The 25,405-nt window shown below is 36.6% G+C and overlaps 1 protein-coding gene across 5 annotated transcripts in view; it reads right to left on the reverse strand.

Moving 5' to 3' along the window:
• Positions 1–25,405, reverse strand: part of NELL2 (neural EGFL like 2) — a 400,918-nt gene that overhangs the window by 197,013 nt on the left and 178,500 nt on the right. The gene's annotated exons all lie outside the window — the stretch shown is intronic.

Below are 25,405 nucleotides of genomic sequence, written 5' to 3' on the forward strand. Positions count from 1 at the left end.
CATAATCCTGAGGCTTATCCCCAATACCTAGTAAGGCTACCAGGATGTATCTTCCCTAGGCTCTTAAGTGGAAAATGTTAAGAAACTTAGAAAATTGTTTTTCTAATTTTCTATGAAATTAGAACTGGAAATTGGCACCTGGAAGGCTCAGTTGGTTAAGCATCTGCCTTTGGCTCAGGTCATGATCCCAGGGTCCTCGGATCGAGTCCCATATTGGACTCCCTGTTCAGCAGAAGGCTTGCTTCTCCCTCTGCCCCTGACCCTGCTTGTGCTCGTGCTCTTTCTCAAATAAGTAAATAAAATCTTTTAAAAAATATAAAGAAACTTAGAAAATCTATAATCATCACTAAAAATACTACAAGGAATCCTGAAAATACCATTAGGAGGTCCCTAGAACTTAGGAATAAGTTGAAAGAATAAAAGTCATATTAATTTAACAGGTATGTATTCTGGGCTCCTATTATATGCCAGGTAGTGTGCTAGGTAAGTAAAATCTAGAGACGAATGAGACATGATATATGCCATCCCTATGTAGTGGGGCAGTCAGACTCATCCACAACTGACTACAATAAAAGCCAAAATGAAGTCTTCCATTTGTGAAATTCATTAGTTATATGCAAACACAGGGGACTGAGTGGTGAACTTCCCTGAGGGGACAAAAGGAAACAAACAGGCTGGAGAAAGACCCAGGCTCTGGCTCATCAGCACCATAGTGGGAAGTCATCAGCATCAAAGGGCTAAGGAACAAGGACAGGAAATGGTTTTACTGGAGCCCCATATGAGTCTGGGTTATGGGGAAGCAGTGCCTAGAGGGAACCATAATCAGGAGAGACACAGTTACTGCCAGAAACACAGAGCAACACAGAGAAGGAGCAGGGAAAAAACGTGGCCAAGTCTCTCTCCTCCTGCCTTCTAATTTCCTGATAGGGCCTCCCATTGGCAAAGCCTATCCAAAGCTGGTTGGCAAGGAGACCGGGGTGATCCAGCAGGCTCCTGGGGCAGAGAAAAGGGCAGAGAAGGAGAGGGAATGGACGTGCGATAGAGAGGTGCCCAGCACAGGGGGCTATCATAGTAAATCATTTTAAACCATGAAGAGTTTATATGGATAGTGTGCTTAGAAAAGCACGAGAGAGTGGAACAGAGAGCAAATAAATCTGAAGAGGAAATATTGAGACATTTTTAAAATGCAGATACACTTTAAAGAAAAATGAGGTGGCTAATCAAAATAAGGTCCATATGCAAGCAGAAGACAAGATGAAGGAACCGAGCTCTGAGAAATGAAGTGTCAAAACAGAGGGGGTAAAGCACATAAGGCCCGTGCCTAGACTTTAACCAAGGCCAGCCCCTGCAAGTATTAGAGACAAAGGCTCAGAGACAATAACCCTGTGGCTACAACAATACTGCAAAAACAAACAGACAAACAAACAAACAAATCTCTAGAATTCCCTAACTGAAATATATCTGCCTGCTTACTCCTCCCCAGTAGAATATAAAGTAAAAGAAATCATTTCCTCCACAAAACAACAAAGGAATAATCGTTTTTGCTGTATTGATTTCTTCTTTAATTCAATTGCACTCACCTGCTCATAGAAGCTTCATTCTTTCCTAGCTTTGGGGTGTGTGTGTGTGTGTTCACGTGCATGTGTATATGAAAGCATTAAGTTTCTTATGACATAACTCTGGATTTCTATGCCCCAAATTATTTACCAGCTTAGAGAAGAATTGTATCAACAAGTCTACATTTTCAAATACCTATGATAAATGCTTACTGAGTATATTACATGCATATTTTTAGGATAAGAATTTTGGAGGAAGATGGATATTAATTCATTCACATAGGCTTCTCACTTTTGAGACTAAGAAGCTATGCCCTAATGAATACACAACTACTCTGAAGCTATTAATTGATGAAGTCCCAGAACCTAAGTCAGGTTTGGTGGGGTGAGGTTCGGAGCTGACGACTAAAGAAAGAATTCTTAAGACATCTTTGGTGCAAAATGGTGGTTTATTAAAGCACGGGGACAGGACCCGTGGGCAGGAAGAGCTGCTGCCCCGGGTTGTGAGGAGTGGTTGGTTATATACACAGGAGTTGGGTAGGTGAGGACAAAGGGGTGTCAGAAGGGCTATTGGGGCAAAGAATACTATCAGGATATTGAAGGCTTGGTTACTATCAAGTAAAGACAATTGAGAGTCTCCTGGTGGAATGTTACATTCCTGCTATCAAGCATCCTTGTTAATGAGATTTAGGTTTAGAAGAAATTTAACATTATTTACTTTTCCTTCTACTTCCACCTCCTTCGGTTTTTTTATGGAGGGGAGAGTGACATTAGGCTTGAGGAACTGAGTTCTGTGTCTTTGGAAATTGGGCTATTGATAAGGTAACTTCTTTGTTGTAATCTCAAGGACATTTGCAAACCAAGAGAGACTCCTGTCTTGCAGGATTGTGATCTCAGCAAGTTAACTATTTGTCATTTTATGGCAGTCAGGGGTGCCTGAGGAATGCTACACATATGGAGGGGAGCGGATGAAGGGGGCGGTACAAGGCGCCAGCTTTTGCTTTGTCCTCAGCCAGCATCCTGCTCCCTCATCATTAATATTAACCAATTTCAAATGCATATTGACTATGAGTGTGGTATACGCTGCTGTTTGCATAATCCAAGGGAATACCATTCATATCATAGTTTATGTGAATTATGTCACCCAGAACTGTCCCATGTGCAGCTTCTTCAGCCATAGGTGGGGACATTAATTAGAACTCAGGGAAAGTCAATGGGATGAATGACTATGTGAATGAATTAATATCCATCTTCCTCCAAAATTCTTATCCTAAAAATATGCATGTAATATACTCAGTAAGCATTTATCATAGGTATTTGAAAATGTAGACTTGTTGATACAATTCCTCTCTAAGCTGGTAAATAATTTGGGGCATAGAAATCCAGAGTTATGTCATAAGAAACTTAATGCTTTCGTATACACATACGCGTGAACACACACACATGGTATATATGTTTTACCAAGGCTATATTAAACATCACTAATTACATCATCACTAGCACAATAATGGTGAGAGAATCTGAAAAAGCAATTAATGTGAATTATTTTCACTTCACTTCCTGCCCACTTTAACAATTAACATGAGGGACGCCTCGGTGGCTCAGTTGGTTAAGCCGCTGCCTTCAGCTCGGTCATGATCCCAGGGTGCAGGGATTGAGTCCGGCATCGGGCTCCTTGCTCGGCGGGGAGACTGTTTCTCTCTCCGCCTCTGCCTGCTTGTGCATGTGCTCTCTCTCTCTTTGACAAATAAACACATAAGATCTTCAAAAAAAATTAACAAGAAACAAGAAGACAAGAACTGGTACACAGACTGAGAACTGGGTAAGTGAAAGAAGCCAGTAAAACTCTCGAAGTCCTAAATTACACATTAAAATCTCAACTTACTGGTCATTAAGACAGAGATAGAAAATGCTGGTCCCTCTACAGAGATTTAAAACAACTTCTGCAAACCTTTGTAGAATCATCCAAATCTACATAAAAAATATTTTAGAGTATAAAAAATGAAAGGATATATCATATTTCCCTTCTAAACATTCCCTTGCTTTTCCTTTTCATTGTCAGATGAAATGTAGGCGTCTACTTTAAACCTCCCAGTTGGTATCGGCACCTTTAAAAATGATCCAAAACAAAATTAAAAGTTACAGATACCAAAAAGAAAACCACTATAATCCACTTAGGTGAGAAATGGGATTTATTATTTCTTTAAAATCCTCTTTGAAAACACCAGATATCCATGATTTTTCGACTGTTTAGGCTGTCTATTACAGGCAGATTTGTATATAGTAGTGGTTTTTATGTGGTCTTCTTCGATATCTCAATTTCCTCTGGGAGGTCTTAAACATCCACGTACAGTGGCAGTTATTATATTCTGGGCCAACATGATACTTATTTGTTAGTGATATACCAATCAAAGCTGTTGGATGAGAAAAAATCCCATTAACTGTAATTATGTATATTTATATTTTATTATAGCTATTTTTAAAAAAGTACAATAAATATATTCAAGAGGCAGGCTAAGATTCTGTGGAGTCAAGCAAAAATAAAATCTAAAATTGTTTCGGTATTCTTAAAAGATTCCAATCAGCCATGCTGCACTTTTTCAGCCTACGATGTTTTTTAGTAATCTGGACTCACTTGGAGTCAGTTCTTAACAATATAGTTATAATAAAAGTCTTGTGCACTAGCTGCTAAAATTAATTTTTCCCTCTTCTATAATCCTTGAATCTCTATTAGAGCACTAAACACATTTTTCCTTTTCTCCTCGAGTTAGTTATGTACTTTTGTCATCTTTCCTATATGAAGATAGGGACAGTGTCTTATTTGTCTTCGGATCTTATTCAGCACCCAGCCCTGGCTGTGCATAACAAACTCTAAAGATTTGCTGAATTTTTTGGTAAATTCTCCTCCAGTTTACTGTTTGATGAAAAGCCTGAAAACAAGTGAATTGGACCTCTTTGATCTGCACATTTCTCTTTATATTTGGCCTTATCCTTTGATTTTCCCTCCTATAAAGTTTCTCTAAATTGAGTCTCACAGAAATATTTGGCCCTTTTTGTAAAACGGCAGCTCACTTCACTGCAGCAGAGCCGAAGTGCCTGAAATGGGAGCGGGTTTGCTGATCAGCTAACGAAAGAAAATACCAGCTCTTGCTACAGCAGTAACTTATTAACGAATAATACAAGGTACCATGTACAACAGAAGTCAGCTTGGACAATTTGATGGCAAAATTTCTCCCTCCTCTACAGAAAGCCAATTTTTATGAGCCAATGCTATTTAAAAGGATCAGAATTTCAGAGTGTTTAAATAATTCACGAATTCATTAATTATACACAACCACTTCCTTTAACTAAATCTCATTAATTGTTTGGGAATTTAGTTGTTTGCAAAGCTAATATTAGAGTTTAGGAAATGAGATCACGAGAGTAGATATGCAACCCTCCTGTCCCATTTTATATATATCATGTCCTTGGGCTTCTAAAGGACCAAAGAGTGCTTCTCCTAGGGGGTCTTAATTTAGGTCAGTAGCCTATTCTTCCAAAAAGAGAACAGCCCCGAAACACCATAAATCTAGCAGTAGTAAGGGGTTAGGAAGCAAAGAAGGACAAAAATAACTATCAGAATAGAACAAAAGCAAAAATTCTAACACCCTGCCCAAATCAGACTTTGGGTTAAGGGTTATATAGTGGGAAAACGGGAAATGGATATTTCGAGGATAATAAACAAAGGCCAAATGTGTAGGTGGAAGGAAAGAGTGTGCTTTTCCCCATGATTTAATTTTACCAATTTAAATGGCAAGTAAGCTATATTCTAGAATTCACTTGATTTAGCTACCTTTCAATCACTGGCCTTATTCTTGATCCTGGCTTGCATACCATACAATGGAGTCTTTAAAAAATGTGACCAATTCATTTAATCTTCTGGGGATAAGAAAAATAAATTTGGTGAGTGGAGATAAAGAATTGTAGAAAAATACAGCATTTGTGTCAATACATGCATGCTATTAAAATGACAGTATGAATACACATGAGGCAACAGGTTTTATCATTTTACAAAGAAAACATAATGTAAACTATAATAAGGAAAATTTCACACATTGTCAGTTTCAAAGCCAGGACTAGAATTCATCTGACAGTCCTTCTGTATATCTTTTCTTACCACTAAAAATCCAGTGAACTCAGTCAAAACTTGAACACCTAACCTTTGGTTTAACTTTTGGAAAACTTCTTTCCAAATGACTAGCACCTTTTAGATACAGGTTGTTTTGATATTATAGTGTGGAGATGTTGAACACATAATGCTTTGTGTATTATAAAGCAAGACCCTTTGCATTATAAACCACGCATTTGTGCTCAATTAAGAGATTACAAGTAAAGACCCTGAGACAGTGATGGTGTAGTTTTAAAACAACCTTTTGTAGACATTAGGAGAAGGAAAGGAAAAGTGAATTTGGGGAATCAGAGGGGGAGACAAACCATGAGAGACTGTGGACTCTGAGAAACAAATTGAGGGTTTTGGAGCGGATGGAGGTAGGGGGTTAGGTAAGCCTGGTGGTGGGTATTATGGAGGGCACATACTACATGGAGCACTGGGTGCAGTGCATAAACAATGAATCTTGGAACACCGAAAAAATAAAATACAATTAAAAAAAAATAAAAATAAAATAACCTCGTGTACATACAAAACAAAGAGGAAAGTGTTGGGGGAGGAGGCCTCTTAGGTGGACATATTTAAATGCAGTTTTCTGAGAGATGCACTAATGAATCCTTCCATAATGCAAGGAATATGAGTCAAGGGACTAGAAGAACCTCGAGGTCAAAGGGAGCCAGCTCCGTGTATCAGACATGCAGAAAGGGCAGCACAATGAGGAGGGAGGTGGGAGCAGAGGAAGCAGCAGAGGACAGAAACATTGAAAAGTGTACTTGGGATGGAGAAGGAGAAAAGGAAAGCAGAAAGCAACAAAAAGTTAAACCAGAGAAACAAAATGCGTTCATAAAGTGTTTTGCAGGAAGAGTCCCAGTGGTCAAGGGGAGCAATTTTGATAACCTACTGTCCACCAGTTGTTGCAATAGGCAGGTGCCTTCCTGCCTCCTAGGAGGATTCAGCCAAGTATTGGAAACAGATGACCACACACACAAGTAACCACGTACAACTGAGAGGTAGTGTGGGAACCAAAAGGAAGAACAATGCCTTACAAGAGTTGAACTGGAAATGCTCCACAGAAGAGAAGCATCTGAAAATGAGTACTAAAATATTTTAATATAATTTAAGTTGGGGTAAGAGTATTCATGATATATTCAGAGAATAAAATAGAATAATGTTTGTAACAAATATGCTTAGTATACCTAGATCCTAATGGGCATCTACTCAGGATACCTATATAAGCTGGAACTGATTTATTATACATTGATTTTATAACCAATTTAAATGCTCCCAACCTGCTAGGCCAACAGTTCTCAACTGTGGATGCATATTAAAATCACTTGAAGAACATTAAAACTCTGTATGCCAGACCAATTAAAAAGAATCTCTAAGTGTCGGACCTGGGTCTCTTTATTTTTTTAAAGCTGCCCAGGTACAGCTAAGCTTGCAAACTATTTTGCTATGCAGAGAAAAAAGAATTAGGAAAGAGAAAAATACAATTAACACTTAAATGGGACAGTCACATAGATATTCAGTAGAAGCCTTTTTCGCCTATGTTATTTGGATAGTTATTTGGCCCATTGTTTGAAAAAAAAATCAGTTAAAGTGAGAAATCATAGATAACAATAAATATGTACTTAAACATTTTAATTCAAAACACAAATCCATACTCACTCAACAAGGTTTTGAAGTACAACACTTTTCTTTAGTATGGATTTGTTGATTATGCTTTATTGCATACTTAGTTATATAACTAAAACATAGGGTTGCCTACCATTTCTAATTGTTTTTAAGTGGACAAAGGTAGATACTTGCCAAGCAACCTAAAAAGGGCTCATTCTAATTTGATTCCACAACATTTTAAGTTGTTTTACTGACATCTAATTCAAGAGCACGTTTTTTAGCAGTTTGATTTTATCAGTGTTTTTCAAAGCACTCTACTCAATTTTTATTTTAAAAAAGTATTTCTTTTCACATTCATATTTCATTGGTTTACATCTTATATATGTACTTACAGCAATTCAATAACATTACAATTGCAAGACAAATACAAGTGACATAAACAGATTTGGGAACAACAACTACCTCTTGGTTAGCATGAAAATCATATTGTGGGAACGTTAAGTGTACAGGTTTAGCCTCAATTCAGTTGAGAGCTTTTTAAAATTTTTTTAATAGAGCCAGTGGAAATTGTAGATGAGTGCTTCTCAATTCACCTGGAGATCCTATTTAAATGAAAAACCTGATTCGGTAGATCTGAGATTCTGCATGTCTGATCAGCCTCCAAGTGTTACAGATGCAGCTAGACCAGTGATCAGACTTTGAGTAGCAAAGCTGTAGATCACTGATTATTAATCCTGCTTGCATGTAAGAATCACCTAAGAAGACTATTGAAAATACCAACTGGGAGAACCCAAACCAATTAAATCAGAGTCTCTAGGAGAGGGGCTTCATTCGGCATCAGCAGTTTTTAAGAACATCCAGGTGATTCCAAAGTACAGTGGTGTTGCAAATCACTGTGTAGATTAATCCAACCCGTCAATTTAGTGAGCTTTTTATCATAAATCTCCATCCTGGACAAAATCAGAGAATGACTCATAGGACGTTATTGTAAGAACCTGGCCAAAACTATTTTATTCTTATACTATAATTAAGGATAACATCATACACCTACAGCTCTATTTCCAGTGGTTTTTCTTAACTTCTGAGTAACTTACTAATGTTTATAATTTCAAAAAAAGCAGTAAAAGACATGAAACTGGAGGATAAGGGGTAGGATTAAGAAGATGGTGGGGATGACAGAGGCTGAAAGGGAGACAAAATTCAAGTGCACTGTAAGACTGGAAATTGAGCCTAATTAAATACAGCTGTGCTTGTATTTTGAGACAAAATATTTGTTGAAATACAGCACTTTTTTCTATTTTCGGACAACTGCCCCCCATAGGGGGCTAATTAAGTAAAATTTTCTACAGCTATGCTAAATGAAACATTGAGGTTAAAATGTTAACTACATTGAGTCTGGAAATAAGAATTAAATTATCCCCAAACTTAACACTTCTCATAATAATGTGTCAAAATTTGATTACACTCCTCTCAAAAGCCTCTGGCATTAAGAAGTGAAAGGGCTTCCTATAATATTTCATGACTTCAAAGATGCTATCATGTTTATTGCTGTATTCCTCCTTACCATCATTTATGAAGAAGTAAATTATGGAAATGTTCCTTCTCATCCTCTCACTCAGTAAATACCTCTTGAGTAGTTACTATTTGTCAGGCAGTGCTAAGCACTGGCAACACAGCAGTCAACAGGCATTGACCTTGCCCTCACAGAATCTGCAATATAGAGGAGACTCAAGGACAACTAACCAGGCAAATAAAAAATAACTGCAGGTAACACTAAGTAAAGAAAACAAGCAAATCCAAGGTACTTAATAACTAGGAGGTCATTTTGGATGAATCAGAGAATACTTCTGGGAGATGAAATTTTAGTTGAGACCAAAGGCTGAGAGGAGCTAACATGGGAAAGAATGACAGGGGGAAAAAAAAAATTATTCCAGGCAAATATGTAAATTAACTTGGCCTATTTAAGAAACTGAATGAATTCCAGCATGGAATTTTCTACTTATCTATTGTTACTGAATTCTAGACATTTGCAGGGTGGTCAGACAGTATATCCTCTATAATTTTAATACTTTAGAAGTGGTTGAGATGAATGTCATTATCCAGTATATTGAATATTTTAAATGCTGTATGGATGCTTACAGGAATATGTAACCTGTATTTTGGGAGCATAATGGCCTAGATATGTTTATCAGGCTTGGATTGTTAATTATATTCAAGTGTTCTGTATCCCTAATGATAGTTGTGTGTGTTTGTATTCTGTCAATTGCTGCAACTTCATTCTGACTATGGATTCATCTATCCTTCCTTGTAGTTCTGTCAATTCTGTATCATATATGTTAAGGCTATATTATTAGAGATATACAAATTTAAATTGCTAAGTCTTCCTTGTGATTTGAAATTTTATCATTATGAAATAACTCTAGTAATACTTTTTGCCTTGAAGTCTACTTTGTCTGTTATTAATCAGGAGAAGCCAGCTTTCTTTTCCAGGGCTTTTACTGTCCTTTCAGTTTTAACCTTTCTATATTCCTATGCTTTAGATGTGCATCTTTTAAATGTATGAAGTGGAATTTTATTTCAGTTTCAATATTTTCTTTTAAAATTGATTGTTTAGCCCATTTACATTTAGTGTAACAACTGATATATTTAATTTTTAAACTCCTGTCTTATTTTGTGCTTTCTCTTTCCCTGCCTGCATTTTTTTTCTCCCCTTTTATAACTTATTTAGGATTTAATATTTTTTCATCATTCCATTTTTCCCTACACTCACTCAGTAACACATTTTTGCACAGTTAACACATTTTGCTCCTGACCATACTATAATGTTATTAATGTATTTTTATAATTCATTTAAGGGGCACCTGTGTGGCTCAGTGGGTTAAAGCCTCTGCCTTTGGCTCAGGTCATGATCCCAGGGTCCTGGGATCGAGCCCTGTATCGGGCTCTCTGCTCAGTGGGGAGCCTGCTTCCCCCTCCCTATCAGCCTGCCTCTCTGCCTACTTGTGATCTCTGTAAAATAAATAAATAAAATCTTTTAAAAATTCATTTAAAATTCATTTATTTAAAATTAAAATTTAAAATAACTCATTAAGTAAGATACTATGAATACAACACCAAAGGCAAGATTCATGAAAGATATCATTGATAGCAGAACTTAACTAAAATTTAAAAATTCTTCTCTGAAAAGAAAATGTCAAGAGTATTAAAAGACAAGCCACAGACACTGGAAGAGGACACACCTGATAAAGGACTGTTATACAAAATAGAGAAAGAACTCTTAAAACTCAACTATAGGAAAACAATCTGATTTTAAAATGGGCCAAAGAAGATATGCAGATGCCAAATAAACATAAGAGATGCACCACATCACACGTCATCAGGGAAGTGCAAATTAAAACAATGAGATAGCACTACACACCTGTGAGAATGGCCAAGATCCAGAACACTGGTAACACCAAATGCGGGCAAGGATGTGAAGCAACCAGAAGTTTCATGCATTGCTGGTGGGAAATCAAAATGGTACAGCCACTTGGGAAGACAGTTCAGCAGTTTCTTACAAAACCAAACATACTCTTATCATAATATCCAGCAAGTACTCTCCTTGGCATTTAGCTAAAGTAGTTAAAAACTTATGTCCATACAAAAATCTCAACACAGCTTTTAGGAGCTTTATTCATAACTGCCAAAACTTGGAAGCAACCAAGGTATCATCCTTCAGTAGGTGAATGGAAAAACAATTGTATATCCAGACAATGGAATACTGTCAGTGCAAAATGAAATGAGCTATTGGGGCCTCTGTGTGGCTCAGTCAGTTAAGTGTCTGACTCTTGGTTTTGGTTCAAGTCATGTTCTCATGGGTCATGGGACTGAGTCCCACATTGGGCTCTGTGCTCAGTGGGGAGTCTGCCTGAAGGTTCTCTCCCTCTGCCCCTCCCCTCATGTGTGCATGATATCACTTTCTCTCAAATAAATAAATCAATCTTTAAAAACAATAAAGAAATGAGCTGTTAAGCCATGAAAAGACATAAAGAAACCTTAAATTCATATTTCTAAGTGAAATAAGCCAATCTGAAAAGGCTACAAATTGTATGATTCCAAACATATTACATTCTGGAAAAGGCAAAACTATAGGGACAATAAAAAAGGTCAGTGACTGCCATGGGCTTGGGGGTGATTAATGAATAGGCAGAGCACTATTTAGGGCAGTGAAAATACTCTGTATGGTAATGATGAATATATGTCATTAAATATTGCCCAAACCACCACCAACACTAACAGTGAACCCTAAGGTAAACCACAGGTTTTGGGTGATTATGATGTGTTAATGTAGGTTTATCTTAGGTAACAAATGTACCATTCAGATTAGTGATGATGATAATGGGGGAATATGTGCATTTGTAGGGGTACGGGGGTATATGGGAAATCTCTCTACCTTCCTCTCAATTTGGTTGTGAACTTCAAGCTGCTCTAAAAAAAAGGAGTCTTAAAAAAAAATAAAAGTGTGATCAGTATGTTCATTAATTCCTTGAAAGAAATATTGTCTCCTTTTTAGATTTTTCTCTTTTCTCAATTTTCCAATTATTGTATCTAGATAAGGATTTATCTTTACTTATTTTTTGTGTGATTCATTAGGGCATTTGAATCTGCAGATTTGTGTCTTTTATCAGTTCCAGAAAATTCTTAGCCATTTTTCCTCCCTATTATTCTTGGGACTTACATGAAATGTATATCAACATTCTCCTACATCCTCCCTATCTTCTTTGTTCTCTTCAGTATATTCCATCTTTTTAAATGCTTTTGTTCTGGCTTTTAGATAATTTATGGTGTATTTTCCAGTTCACTAATTCTATGCGTCTCTGTCTACCTCTGCTGTTGAGTCCATCTTTTGAGGCTGTATTTTTTTCCCAGTTTTATTTTCTATTTTTGGAGCTTCTGTTTCTTTCTTTCCTTTTTCAAATTCGCTATCTTATTTTACTGTTCCCTGAAGATAAAACCAGATTTACCTGTTATTTCTTTAAACATACTGTGCATAATTGCACTGTATTAAATGTTTGTTAATTTTTTTTTTTTTTTTGCAGTCTGTTTTTGTTATCTGTTGTGGCTTCAAGTTCTTATTCCTGGTGTTTTGTTTCCTTCAGTGTCTAGTAGTACTTGAAAAAATATTTCTAAGAATAACTTGAAGTCTAGGATGAAGGTAGATTATTACTTCAGAAGGGAGGTTCATTTTCTTTTACCAAATGTATAATATGACCTTAAAATAAATACATAGCTTGAGGCCCCTAACCAACCAGAGTGTAGCTCAGGTGTCATCTTCCAAAGGTACAGCCATTTGGAATGTCAGTTTATTGGGTTTTCTGTATACATGCACCTTCTATATATATGCTGGGCTTTTAATCTGTCCCCTTTGCCCCGTAAGGCCATAAAAAGGAAAGCTCAAAATTTCTGAGAATGAATACTTTCTAACAGCAAAAGCAACTTCACTGATTGTTTGCTTCACTGTGTTCTTTTTTTGAGGGGGGGTTTTCTCTTCATTTTTGTCTGGTAATCTCTTGCTATTTTTTCAACTTTTAGATGAAAAAATAAGTATTATTTATTTATTTATTTTTAAATATTTGTATCCCCCTTTCTTAGTTGCTTCCAGAAATGGCTGATTCATGGGAAATTATTTTCTAATTTTTCATCTTAAAAATAAGATCTCAATCCAAACACAAAAGCAAACAAATAGAAGCAGACAACTCTATTAAGAATTCCACACTGCCTGGACAGACCTCTAAAGTGCAAGGTACATACTAAGTAGTATTCAATATCAAATATATGCTATGGTCAACCCTATTTAAACAAAAGAGTGACAACGCTGATATCTTACACAGATATTTTCTTAGCTAAGCCAGTCTCTGCTGGAATGCGGCTTTGACAGATTCAGTAGTAGTCAAAGAGAGACCAGAAGAGAAGTCACACCCAAATGTCTACCCTTAGAAATTAATCCAGGCTAATTGTCATCAGATAATGAAAACTTTTAAGTGAATTATTCTTTTTTTTTAAAAAATTTTATTTATTTATTTGACAGAGATCACAAGTAGGCAGAGAGGCAGGCAGAGAGAGTGAGAGGGAAGCAGGCTCTCTGCTGAGCAGAGAGCCCAATGCGGAACTCGATCCCAGGACCCTGAGATCATGATCTGAGCCAAAGGCAGCAGCTTAACACACTGAGCCACCCAGGTGCCCCTAAATTAATTATTCTTATTGCTAATATTTTGCAAAGCTTATTTGAATATAACAATTTTATATAAAAATTTGTTATAGAATCAATAAATGTGTCATTTATAGTTAGTCTCCCACTCCCACAAAGTTGTTTTTTTTTTTTTTTTTTTTTTAGTTAGTTAGTTAGCATGCAAGGGGGGATAGAGGCAGAGGGAGAGGAAGAGAGACACTACTAAGCAGACTCTGCACTGAGTGTGGAGCTCAATGCCAGGCTCAATTCAGGGACCCAGAGACCATGACCTGAGTCAAAATCAGGAGTCAGATACCCAACTGACTGATACCCCCAGAAGCCCTCCCAATGAAGTTAAGAGAAAAATGATATATAATTTAATACTGACTTCAAACTTATCTATTTAAGCATAAAATTAATCTTTATTAAAAGTAATAGAAAACTTCCCTAATTTACTTGATCAATTCATACATTTAAATTACTATAATAAATTAGTATCATAATATAATTATTCTATATACCTATCCACCCATTTACCAGGTTTACTGTCACGCTTTATTTTTAATGCTGTAATTTATTAACTAAAATTGTAGAATTATTTTTTAGTTATTCAGACTTTTATCCAAGATTTTTAGAGCTATTTTTTATTTTATAAAAATATTTAAAAATTCTAAAATACCCATGCTTTACTAAAATTATTTTCTAATTTTTCAGAGTACCGTTGCTTTGTTTAATGGAAAGCATACCCACTCTTTTACTATTTTATATTAATCTACATCTCCCAGGTATTACCTGCTAAACTGTTTTCTTGCTCATGCATAACCGCTGAGAATACAGTAGTATTGGCCATGCTAATAATTGGGACAATCAAATCGTTCCAACAAGTGCACGTTTAGTTCACAATCAATAATTGGTTATAATAACAAAACATCTGTTTGTCCTATTGATAAAATTTTCTCTTTAATAGAGAGACTCAGTATTTGTTTGACCACTCTTTCCATAAAGCTTTCTAGTTTTTCATGGAAGATATCCCCGAGACTCCTGTTATTTTTAATTCTACATCACCCATTTTTCTATGATTGTTTTGTGGCACATAGTTCCTATTGCTCTGTAACAATCCTCTATAAGAAATACATGAACCAAATCCTTAGAGCACTGACATCTGGCTGCATAACAATTGTGACCAACCAGCAGCAAGCATTAAATGTGCAACGCCCACAGAGAATCTTTCTCCCATTCTTGTGCTGGTTCTTATACATGGGTTTTGCTCTTCATTAATTCCATATTGTCATTAAATTATTAAATGAAGTCTTCCTCTCCAACTCTGCATATCCTCTCTTGGTACTCAACCAAAAGAGAAGTCTTGCTCTCCAGGCCCAAACAATCTAATTAAAACCCAAATACAAATGAGGACCAAAAGGACAAAAGGATGGCTACAAAGAAATGTGTGACCAACTACAAATTAAGATGAAAATATGGACCAATTGCTGAGGGACTCAATGTAACATGTCACAGGAACCAGCTGCTACTATTGAAGGAAGGCCTCATAGCAAACAAAGTTCCAGTTTATTCAAATATGATTTTCTTTGGGAAGCCTTCCCTGTATCACTCGAATGAGAGTTTTCCTGTACTCTATGGATCCACAGCACTTTCTACGTATCTCTAATGTGGCATCCAGCACATTATGTTGTATACACCCTCTCTTGAACTGTAAAATCTTGAGAAACACTTTATTACTGTGTTCATATCTCAAGCATCTAACCAAGTGCCTGTAACTTAAGAGATTGTTCAGTGAATAGAAAAGTGCCATTTCCCACCTCTCTCCCACTCATTGACTACCATAATTCAGAGACACTGGGATTTAAGGTCTGAGCTCATTCTGGCTTAGAGGCCTAAATACTTGCAATTTCCTCTCATTAGAATGTCCTCCCAATACCCCCATCCCACCCATACCATGCATTTTGTATACTCATCCCTCTGATCTTAAATGGTACATTTCTAGAGAAAGACTTCTCAAATTCCAGCATAAGTGCCAAGATTAGCCTCTCACAGCACCTTATATCTTCCTATATTGTCCTTACACAATTTGTAATGATGTGAGTGTGTGTGTGTGTGTGTGTGTGTGTGTATTCTTAACTATAAATCAAAGCAAAGCAAATCAAAAAATAAAAACAAAAGCCCATGGATATTTTTTTTCCGAAGGTGATTTCAGAAAAGAAAAATGAATATTCTTATATAAAGAATATCTCAATGGTTTGAAATATGAAGTCCTAGAACATGTAAAAACATCAAGATTGAATTTCTTTGGTCAAAACTGTTTGTAGTAGTCCTGAGAATTGACTCAGTGTTGATAAGCTATGGTCCATAGGACAAATCCATCTACCAGTCCTTTTTTGTACAGCAAGAGAGCTAAGGGTAGATTTTACATCTTTACAAGGCTGACTGAAAAATCAAAAGAATAGTATTTTATGAAATGTAAAAATTATATGAAATTCACGTTTCGGTGTCAGTAAACATGGTTTTGTTGAAATATTATATGCTTGTTTATTTATGGATTGTTTATATGCAGAGTTTAGTAGCACAAAAGGGAACTTGTGACCTGTAAAACCGTAAAGAGTTACTGTCTGGTCTTTTACAGAAAACAGTTTTCCAACTTCTATCCTACCCAAATTATCATTCAAGGCCACACATGGTAATGCAATTTTCTTTACTAATGATTGATTGGTTTATGGGCATGTGATCCAATTCTGGCCAATGAGAAATGAAAGAAAACCTGTAAAAAGACTTCGGGAAAAAATGCCCTTGCCTTTAAGAATGACACACAAAGACAGAAAGCTCATGTTTCCTTTATTCCTCTGGATGCACTTTAACTGTATATAATTCCTCAAATTGGTATAATCATCTTGCTCAACATACAAAGGAGGGAAGATAGAAAACAAGAAGCAAAAAGTAGATAGAATGAGGTATAACTTTCCTGAGTTGCCCTATGAACTGCTTCTTGAATGATTTCATAAATTTTCTCTCTTTTATCCCCCTGATTTGCATCTGTAACTTGTAGTCAAAGACATGCACAGCTAAACCCAGAAGTGTATTGCATGGTATTGAACTGTATGGCATGAACTAGTGAAAAAAGAAAACTTGTAGCAACTTTAATTATAAGAAGAGGCATCTATACAGTTAAAAATATAAGATTCAAATGCTAAGGAAAAGAAACTAGAATGACAGATGGCAAGAGGTTTGGAAAAAGGAAAAATAAGAAGAAATATATATATACACACACACTAATAAAAACTAACTACATTTCTTAAGTTTTGGACTTAGTTTCTTCTGTATCAATTACCAGTTGGTATGCTATCCCTCTGCTGTACCAAGGGAAGGTCTAAAATTTACATGCCCCATTTTTCCACATGTGCCTTTGAATTTTAGAGAGAGGCAGGACACACTACAACCAACATGGTGTACTAGAATGGCAGCGTGTGTCATGCAATAACCTATGGATATGAGAAAAAAACTCTGATCCAGGGATATGGTTAATTTATATGATCATATATCAATAATAATGATAGCTAACACTTACATGGTGCTTATTATATACCAGACAATGTTTCAAAATATGCTACATATATTAACTCTAACTACCAATAAATCCACCTGACTAACCAAAGTCAGATGGTAACTAGCAATGTCAGGATTTGAAGCCAGATAGTCTTGCTCCGTGAGTTTAGACTTTGAATCAGTGTGGTATACTGTCCCTTACCTGATTCTCAATTTTCTCATCCATAAAATGAGGGCTCTTCATCAGAGGAACAATAAATTCTACCAAATGTGAATAGAATAAATTACCAGCACTTAGCACCAGCAAAAAATTAGAAGTCATATTAGCCTTTTCCAGAAACTGCAAATTGCTAGACACATTGGTCAACATTGTCATCTTACATACAAATGACAACATTCATACAGACTAACAAGGTAATACATAAATACATTGTCCCTTCATACTTTTTTTTTTTTTTTTTTTTTTTTTAGAGAGAGAGGGAGAGAGTGGAAGCAATTTGGAAGGGGCAGAAAGAGAGGGGGAGAGAGAATCTTAAGTGGGCTCCATGCCTAATGCAGAGCCAGGGGCTCCCTCTCATGACCCTGAGATCATAACCTGAACCAAAATCAAGAGTCGATGTTTAGCCTACTGAGCATTACCCAAGGGCCTCAACCCTTTGTACTTCTTTGTGTGTGAACTGTAGTCAACAACAACAACAATTCAGCCATTTCACAACAGGTATGCTTTCATAAATCACTGGTAAGAGCATTATTTTTCCCTGTACTTTAATCTTTCTAGACAAGGAATCACTCCTTCTTTTGTATTTCCTCATATCCTATGTATTACAGAAATTAAAAAAAAAAATCAAAGATCTTGTCCAATATATTCAACAGACTTTTATCTCTTCTTTAATATTTAAAACACTAAATATTATCCATGCACAGGAATCAAATGTAAACAAATCTCTACTGGTATTATTATCATCACATACCTATAACGTGACTTCAAAAGGATCATGTAAAAGACTGAATGTTGAGAAATACTTAGTTTCCATGGCACTATAATTAAATAAAGCATACTTTGCTTACTGAATAGGATTGGAAACATCCAGGCAGCTTTGGCTTATATAAACCAAATTCTTCAAACTTGGACAGTATGAAAGCAATGAAAAGATCTATCCACTTACCAAATTAAAATAGTCAGAATTTAAGATCAGCTTTCCAAATTAAGTATTCAAACAATAAAATCACATGCCAAAGAGGGAATAGTAAAAGCTAGCAAAGAGAGAGGAAGAGACAAAAATAAAACAATTAAAGTTATTATTACTCCACTTTATAGGATTTGTATCATGGTAAATTTGCCCACACTCATAACTAATTTAGAGACTATGAAAGGCAAAATGGTTCCAACAGAAACAGAGGTTTTAGCATTAAATTAGTATCATTCATGGTACATTAATCATGTATGATAAAATCAGTCCTCTCAACAAAAAGATGACTCCAAAAGGAATAACTGTGATATTTTATTAGCATTGACAAGGGTTTAAATCAAAGATTGACAGGTAATGAACCTCTTAAAGTTGCCTGTTACTTTAGTTCAGTCTGTCCCAACAGGTTTAGCTAAAGGCAAACTACAAAAGAGGATTCAGCGTAGCCAGAGCTACTATAAAGGTGAGAAGATAAATAATCATTATCAGCTCCTATAAGAAATTATTTATTATACATACTCAATATTTTTTCAATGTTATCTCTATTTTCTTCTGTGATTCCTTATCTTTTCTCTCAAATATACCGAAATACAAGGGGAAAAAAAGGAATATTTTTTTCTTTTTTTATTTTTGAGAGGGAGAGCATGAGCAGGGGATGGGGGTCAAGTGGCAAAGGGGGAGGGAGAGGGAGAATCTCAGGCAGGTTCCTCTTGGAGTCAGAACTGGACACAGAGCTTGATATTACAACCCTGAGGGCATGATCTGAGCTGAAATCAAGAGTCAGAAGCTTAACTGACTGAGCCACCCAGGCAACCCTCTTTTTTTTTTTTTTTTTAAAGTAGACTTATGCCAAAAGTGGAACTTGCACTTATGACCCTGAGATCAAGAGTTGTATGTTCCACTGACTGAGCCAGCCAGGACCCCCAAGAATATACATTTCTGTCATCATCCCATTATTATTCCTGATTCTCTTCTTTTTTAAAAAAAATTTAATTGATTATTTTTTTTAATTTTAAAGATTTGTATTTTTAAGTAATCTCTACATCCAACGTGGGGCTCAAACTTACGACCCCAAGATCAAGAGTCACATGCTCTGCCGACTGAACCAACCACGCACACCTTTCCCGATTCTCTTCTAATGTATTTTGGACATTTATGTTTCCTTCTGGCTTTTCCAGCCAGGACATATATAGCACACATCAAAAATTACTGTAGCACGGGAGTGCGTCAGGTAACTCCTCTTCTTGTTCACCATGTTATTTCCTTTAACATTTCCATCCCCTATAGAAGAAACTATTTAGTCACCTCCTTAGAAGAGAGTAAGAAAGAACTGATTGCTTTGGGGATCATTATATGTATTTCTAAGATGCCATTATGCTTAGCTAACAAGAGTGAAGCGATGCCCCCAAGGGAGCAGGAGAGGAGCGGGGGGAATAGTGAGGACACTCTTAGAACAACTGCAGATGGTTCATGAAAGAAAAGCAGGGGTGACACCATCACTCAGAATGTAGTTATGCAAAGAAGGCAAACTAATGCCAGAAAGGGAAATGGCCACAAGGTAAGTGCTGTCTTGCCCACCATAGAAAACCTGTCATTTGTGAGCGTACATGGCACTGGAATGATCGGAAATATTCTCAAGCAACAAGATTATTACCACCAGAGGTATAAATCATGAATTGTGTGTAAAGCATGGAAACCAGCAGGAAACTAGAAAGGAAGAGAAAATGGGAAATTAGAGGGGATTCTGAGTACATAAACCAAGCTATGTGTAAAGTGCATTCCAAAAAGGTCCTCTCCTACACAAGGGATTGAAACTAGAATGGTATCCTCTTTCAGAGGGAGAAAAAGCCACCCAAAGGAGATTTTTTCCCCCTTTTCCACCTTTTTTTGAAAATAAGAGAGTTCACAAATGTGTATTGCTTTACAATCAGGTGAAAAGCTTTACAGCTTCTAGAGCAGATGGTGTTCAGAGTAGCTCACAACTACCGAGCAGAATGGATAAGAAGGGGAAACTTTATTAATATTTCATGTTAGGACACTTTATTTTGAGACTTTATAAGGAGGTAGATATTTTCTAATATGCTAATGCTGGAGGATTTGCTGAGAGGAAACATAGGAGCTTTATAAAGCTTGAGTGCTTTCATGTGGCTATACTGTATAATGCAAGCAAAATCAAGCAACCCCAAAATTCCATTTATTCTATTTAGGCTAAACAGCACTAATAGAAGATAATCAGAAATATGCATTACCAGAAAATTTGCTACATTCAGGTGAGCATTACTCATTGAAAAGGACTTCCTCTCCTTCTTTTCTCAGTGCCATTCTCTCGGGTGTCCTGGTAACAGCCAAAAGCAACATGGCTGATCAAAGCTTGCGGGCAAGTCTACTTTTTTCTATTATGTTTCTGTGTATCCAGCTTGGCTGTTCAACACACATCCAGAGAGATAAGGTTTGATAACAATCACTAAAATATTTTAAATGGAAAAAATGAAGGTAACAGGTTATGAATGCAATTAAGTCAGATGACTTGATTGGAATTCCGCTTTTCTAAAAATGATTCAACATCAAAAGAAAATTATAGCAAGAATAATTATAAAAGGAGAGTGGGCAATATTTGCATTCTCCCTAAAATACTACTAAGAGGAGGAGAAATAAAAATCAGGATTTGGCAACAGCTTTCCAAGTTTAGAGAACAGAACAAAGCTTCCAAAAGGACTTCACAGAGCAGATTAAATTACCACAGAATTTCATAAAGAATTCATTGAATGCTTAAGCAGGCTCCTGTGTAGGTCAAAGAGAACCAATCAGAAAATCGAGGTTATTAAGGGATGAGAAATAGGGTAATAGGAAATAAAATATAATTATAGAGTAAGTGAAAGGGGGAAGGAAGGAATAGCAGATGTATTAATATTGTTTTGGTTTTGGATGAATCATTTTTTCTGTCAAGTCTTTCAAAGACCAACTTGGATTTTTTTCCCATTCAATTATATTTTATTCTTATTCTACTTTAGATAGAGAGCCTGATGGCCTCAAGGGAGAGGCTCAGGTGCTGGAAGCATCTGAGCCTCTAAAATAACTATATTTCACATATATTACATCGGAAATCTGAAGCACATTTTATTTTCCTTCTTAAAATATTCATTAAAATGAGCTATTAGCTACACATATTTAATTTCAATTTTGTTTTCCAGAAACAAATTTGTAGAACACAAAATCAGAAACTATTGACAAGATTAAATATCTACCTCTATGGCCATGACATCATTTCATATTTTTTCCTATATTTGCTTTAGAGTCTAGAATTTTAAAGCTATATACATTACAAAAACATTATTATTTCAACTCTAAAGAAAGTCTTCCTTAATTTACTGTAATTTAAGGTGAAAATAAATAGTTCACCAAATTTTAAAATATGTATATTGTAATTTTAGTATAAAACAACAAAATTAAATTATTCCAAGCTTCATCTGGTACATTATCTAAGCTTTCAATTTGAAATATTTTGCAAAAAAAATTACCATCATTTAGCTTTACATGCATTTCTATAAAAACTGACTACTACATAATTGCCTAAAATTATAAAATTAGTACAGGAGTTACCACAGTTAGAAAGCAGTACAGAAAAAGACTAGGAACTCAGTTTTATCATTATTAACAACTCACACCTAGTTTTTTCCACAATCATAAAGTTACTTCATGTACATTATCTCAGATAATTACCAAGCACAGTATTTAATAATTATCATAACAGCACCATCCCAGAAGGGCTCATTTTGTTCCAGCAGTACAGCTGACATACAGTATCTCACATAAGCTCACAACAAGTAAACACAGAAACAGCCAAAGAAATAAAGAAATTAAGGTGAGCATCAATGCTTGCAAGTGACAGAGACTAGACTCCGGATCTGACTTCAGATGAAGTTAGACCCAAACTTGTTGGCATCATTGACTCCTCCCCCTGACTACAGTCAATGGCCAAGTCAGGCACTGCCACAGTGGTGCCCCACTCACTGCCACTGCCCCACCATTAAGTCCTCACGTCCATCCCCTAAATTGTTAAGCAGGCTGAGATGAAACCCCAGGTCCTTACCAAGGCTCACAAGCTTATCGGGTTCTAGTAACCCAGCAACACCTCTCTCAGCCTTCTCCGCCACACTGCCCTGGGCCTCTTGCAGTCTGTTGGACACACAGGGCCAACCACAAGCCAAACAGCCACCTACATGGCTCCTTCACTTAATTCAGGTCTTGGCTTAAATGCCACCTCCTCGGGAGACCACAGCACCTTGCCCCATCATGTTCCATACCTTTTTCTTGACTGTTCTACATGGTACTTTCAACCTCACATCATTATAATTTATTTTGTGTTTATGCCCTCTCCCCCACAGAAAGTAAGCTCTACTCAGGTCACAGAGTTAGTGATTTCAGTCTCTTTTTAACTCCCTACCTTGTCCCCTGCCCTTAGACCTCTGCCTGGAACATGGAAGCACTGAGTTATCTGCTCAGTGAAAGGGAAGGACAGATGAATGGATGAATTCCAACTGGTTTTCTTTCTACTCTTTTTTCCATCTCTGACTTTACCATTAGCAGTGCTGTCAATGTGACTCAAAACATATCAAAACAAAACATGGAGTTGATAAAATATACCATATTTTTAGGGAACAGTCAGTAGGTTGGCAAAAGGCCCAATGAATAGTGGCCAAGGGCTTGGCTATGTGACTTGACTATGATTCATTATTTAACCTTTTAACACTTTGTTTCCTTATACATTATGATAATAATAATGCTTATCTCATAGGACTGTTTCAGGGATTTAATAAGGTAATGCATATAGTAAGTATATATAAAATGGTTGACACAGGGCTGGTACACAGTTAAGCATTCAGTAAATATTAGCTAGTATTACAATGGCTCACTTGGTGCCAGTTTTCAGTTGCTGGTTTAGGGTTTTAAATGTCATGGTGAGGACTTTACATGCAAGATATTCCTAATGAAAATTTTGTTAAATTTATCCCTGATGCATTAGTATTTCTAACGAAGAACTTTCGAAGAACTTTGGCTGAATGCTATTCCCTTCACGGTGGAATTCCTAGGTCACATTTTTCTCTTGCAAAATGCTATCTACCTACAGTTACAAAAACAAATTCACTCTTTGCCTGGGGAGAGTCATTCCTATCTCATACTGTATGCAATGACAACCCCCAAAAGTATTTAATATTAAAATAATACCAGGAGACAACTTGTCAAACCTCAAGTTAGGGAAGGCCATTCATAAAGGAACAATGAGATATCATCTTACTCCTATGGATCTAACAAAATTTTAAATGTTCGCACCTAGTGTTAGTGAAGGACTATGGTAATAAGAGAGCTGGCATAACTGGATATGTTTGGTAGTTTGTGGTAAAAGTATTAAAATGATAAATAATTTTGGGCACAGTTATTACCCTTCCAAACGTTTACCAGAAGGAAATAATCCTATACTTAAAGGCATTCTACCTCATGTTTATCACCTAAATGAAGTTCTCTTTTCCCAGACTCTACATTTGGTCAAAAGCCAAATTTTGTATTATGAAAGCTATTCCTTTTCTTTCATTTTCACTGCCACTGGCTCTGGTTTAAGTTCCATTAATTGTTATTTACACTAGTACATATATTTTCTAAGAATAAAATCCACAGTCTTTACCATGAGCCAATAAATGACAAGGAGCTCCAGAGTCACTGCTGTTAGTAGAAATAATATGATTAGAGGTATATTAGAAAGGAGACAAAATGATCACTATTTATGGAGGAGATGAATGACGACCTGGACAAAAGAGAATACCTGACAATCTATTTGAACCAATAGCTGAGTTGTAAAATAAGTAAGCCAAAATCAATAGCTTTCCTTTATACAAATAATAACCTACTGAAAAGAATAAAGTAAAAAAAAAAAAAAAATCCATCCACTTAGCAATAGAAAACAGATGTAAAAATACTATGAAAAGTACTGTGAACTCACTATTTCTACATCAGAAATTACTATAGACAACACCATGAGGCAGCCAATTCAATAAAAAGTCAAGTATGTCTTCTCCTCCCCACTTTGCAGACCAACAAGGTTAACTTTATTCATTTATTCCTCCTTAATACCAATCTTTTCTTTTATAAACCCACCTACACCCCACAAATCTCTTCACTACCAAACCCATCTAACGCCTCTGGAATTCTCTTTTCTAGCTTCATCCCTTAGCCTTTGACCTTAACTAAATTCTGGTTTCCTCACAAGAACATCACTAACCTTATGGACCTCTCAAGGGATAGCTAGATGCTGTTTTACTACCATAAAAACTTCATTGTTATGTACTGATCTGTGTCCCCCGCCCCCCAGCAAATTCACATGTTGAAAGTTTTAATCCCCAGTATCTCAAAATGTGGCTGTATTTGGAGATCAGGTCCTCTTTAGAGAGGACAAAGTTAAAATGAGGCCATTAGTGTGGCCCTTAACCCACCTTGTCTAGTATCCTTTCTGGAAGTTTGCACGCACAGGGACAAAAGGGAAGTGAGGGGAAAGACCACATGTGGTCATGGCGAGAAGGCAGTCATCTGCCAGCTAAGGAGAGGGGCCTCAAGACAAACCCAACTTGCTGACATCTTAATTTTGGACTTTTAGCCTCCAGAACGTGAGAAAATAAATTTTGATTGTTTAAGCCACGCGATCTGTGACATGCAAAATAATGCATTCATCATACATCCTGAAGTACACATTCTGTACTACAGTGTCAGGGGTATAGTCAGTATCACCCCTCTGCTCTCCCAAAAAATATCTGCACCTTGAGGTTAACAGCTAACTTTCCAACCAAATGGTTGGAAACCATACATACACACACCCCATTCACATTCATTCATTCATTCCTTCGTTCACTCCTGACATTGAAATCTGGGTCACAGTTTCCCCACCCAAATAATTGCCCCATCCCAGGAGACTTTGACTCTGTGGGCTGGCTACTACTTCAGACTCTTGGCTCATCTGACACCCCCGCCCACCCCCCCAGCTTCACCTGCATAGTCACTCTCTGCTCTTGGCTCACTCAGACCTGCTCCAGCTCTCAATCAGTCTGCTCTCCACCTCCAACTCCTTGCACTTCCAACTCGCTTCCTC

Source organism: Mustela nigripes, chromosome 6 (assembly GCF_022355385.1).
Source record: "Mustela nigripes isolate SB6536 chromosome 6, MUSNIG.SB6536, whole genome shotgun sequence".
NCBI lineage: Eukaryota > Metazoa > Chordata > Mammalia > Carnivora > Mustelidae > Mustela > Mustela nigripes.